The following is a 2362-nucleotide window of genomic DNA, read 5'->3' as shown; positions in this document are numbered from 1 at the left end:
AAGAGGAAGAGGGGGAGGCGTGCCAAGAGAGGCAAAGAAGACCTGGATTTCCTTCTCCCTCAGCTTTTATTGATCAGAAGCAGAACAGAGGTAACAGGATTACAAGGGAGGGAGGCCAGGTGATATGGGGAAGGAATGATTAATGGTCATTTTGCTGACATGGAGAAAGGGCTAATTTGGGTCAGTACATTATTTATTTATTTATTTTGCTAATTAACAAGCACAAAGGGAGGGGCAATCTAGAATCTCTAGTCTAATTTTCTAAAAGCTGTTCACATGCATTCCTTTGTGTCTGCACAAAGGTCACTCACACAGCTTCTTGGTGTTTGATCAAGAGACATTTACAGTGCTCAGGGCTTTTAACTAAAGTTCTCCAATCCAAGTCATCGAGGGATCAAGGTTAGATGGGTGATTCCTTACAGCCTGAGGCCTCCAAGAGAAAATCAGTAAGTTTAATAAACTTCTGAATACATGGGAGATCCCAGGAAAACTGAGTAAAACTCTCTAAAATGGCCCAAGCCACAACTTTAAATACCATCTTCAGCTAAAGACAAAAGAAAGGTCTTTTTGTAGAAAAAAATATTTGACAAAATTCACCTCCTATCTTTGATGAAAAGTTAGCAAACTAGGACTAGAAAAGAACTTTTTGGGTCCTGGCAAAGTGTCAACTTCCGATGTGCTCGTGCACAGGCCAGATAGACACACAGAGTTTTCTGGAATCCAGGTTGTAAGGCCAGAAGCCAGGGCAAGGGCCACTATCACAGCAGCCTTCTGGCCCATGCAGGTTCGCATTGGATTCGGACAGTTGGTAAGGAAACAACGGAGCCACAAACTGGTGGGCCATAATCTTTAATTCCAGCTTGCACCCGGCGGGCAAGTAAAAACATACACTCTGGGCTCCAAAACCCACTCACATTCAGTGCCCACAAAGCCACTGACTTATCTGAGTTTCCTAGAATCAAAGGTTTCTAGCTCACCAGCCTTATTCTCCTCAGTTCCCCATCTCCTTCCTTATCCCAGATACAAACTCTACACAAACCGGCATCTCACTCAGTACTCCGCCATCTTGGCTGCTTCTCCTGGCCACGTGGCCTCCTTCTGCTCTCTGCTCTGCTCTCTCCTCTAATCATCCCAGGAACCAAGAGCGCAAACTCCCATTCTACCCCCACCCTATACTGCAGATTCAAACCCTTTAATCCAATATACAAAATAGGGAAGTCTCCAATACAGTCACTTCTCTGAGGCATGATTGGACTGCACCACCCCACATCAAGATGGGTGGGAGAGGCTCAATCTCAAAACCAAGCCCCAGGCTACAATGATCCTGTCTGCCCCCAACACACATCATTATCACCTGGGCGATGGCATCTTTAACAAAGTGAGCATAATACACTCCATCCGCCCAACACAGGTTGTCTCCTTTGATGCTGTCCTTGAGGCCTGGCAGAGAGTGTCAGCTTGTGTCACAGATGTAAGCAGCTAATTATGACAGCCCACGTGTTGGGCAGATAAAATATATTTATTGGTCAAATAAATTTGTAAATTGATATATATGTTTTCACACTTATAGTTTGCATTGTGTGTGGGGGACAGGCTGTAAACGAGCCGAGTTGTTACACCTGGGGCTTAGTTTTAAGACTAAGCTTTTCCCCACACCCTTGACTGATTGCATGATGTGGGGTGGTGCACGCTTATGAGGAATCCCATTATGTCTCAGATAAGTGACTTTGCATCAGAGGCTTTCTTGTTTGTATATTGGATTAAAGGTTTTGATTTCTACACTATAAAGTGGGGCAGACCAGGAGCTTGCTCTCTCGGTTCCTGAGATTAGCATTAGAGAGGAGAGTAGAGAAAGGTCACATGGAGGAGGCCAGGAGAAGCAGCCAAGATGGTGGAGTGCTGAAGGAAAAGCCAGTTTATGCAGAGTTTGTGCAGGAAGAAGGAAGGAGATGGGGAACAGAGGTGAATAAGTCTGGTGAGCTAGAAACCTTTGATTCTAGGAAACTCAGATAAGTCAGTAGCTTTGTGAGCACTGAATGTGAGTGAGTTTTGGAGCCCAGTGTGTGTGTTTTTACTTGCCCGCCAGGTGCAAGCTAGGATTAAAGATGATGGCCTACCAGCTTTTGGCACCGTTGTTTCATTACCGTATGTCCGAATCCAATGTGAACCTGCATGGGCCAGGCGGCTGTGATGGTGGCCATGGATACTGGCTTTACAATATTATGCTCACTTTGTTAAAGATGGCGCTGCCCACATGGAGGCCTGTTGCCCAGGCGATAATATTAGTTGTCCTTCTTGCTTGGAATGGGCGTGATTATATTAATGTGTGTTGGGGGAGGGCTTTCACGCCAAAAGGTTTTAA

The sequence above is a fragment of the Saccopteryx leptura genome, chromosome 3 (assembly GCF_036850995.1).
Source record: "Saccopteryx leptura isolate mSacLep1 chromosome 3, mSacLep1_pri_phased_curated, whole genome shotgun sequence".
NCBI classification, from domain to species: Eukaryota; Metazoa; Chordata; class Mammalia; order Chiroptera; family Emballonuridae; genus Saccopteryx; species Saccopteryx leptura.
This window is presented reverse-complemented; position numbering follows the sequence as displayed.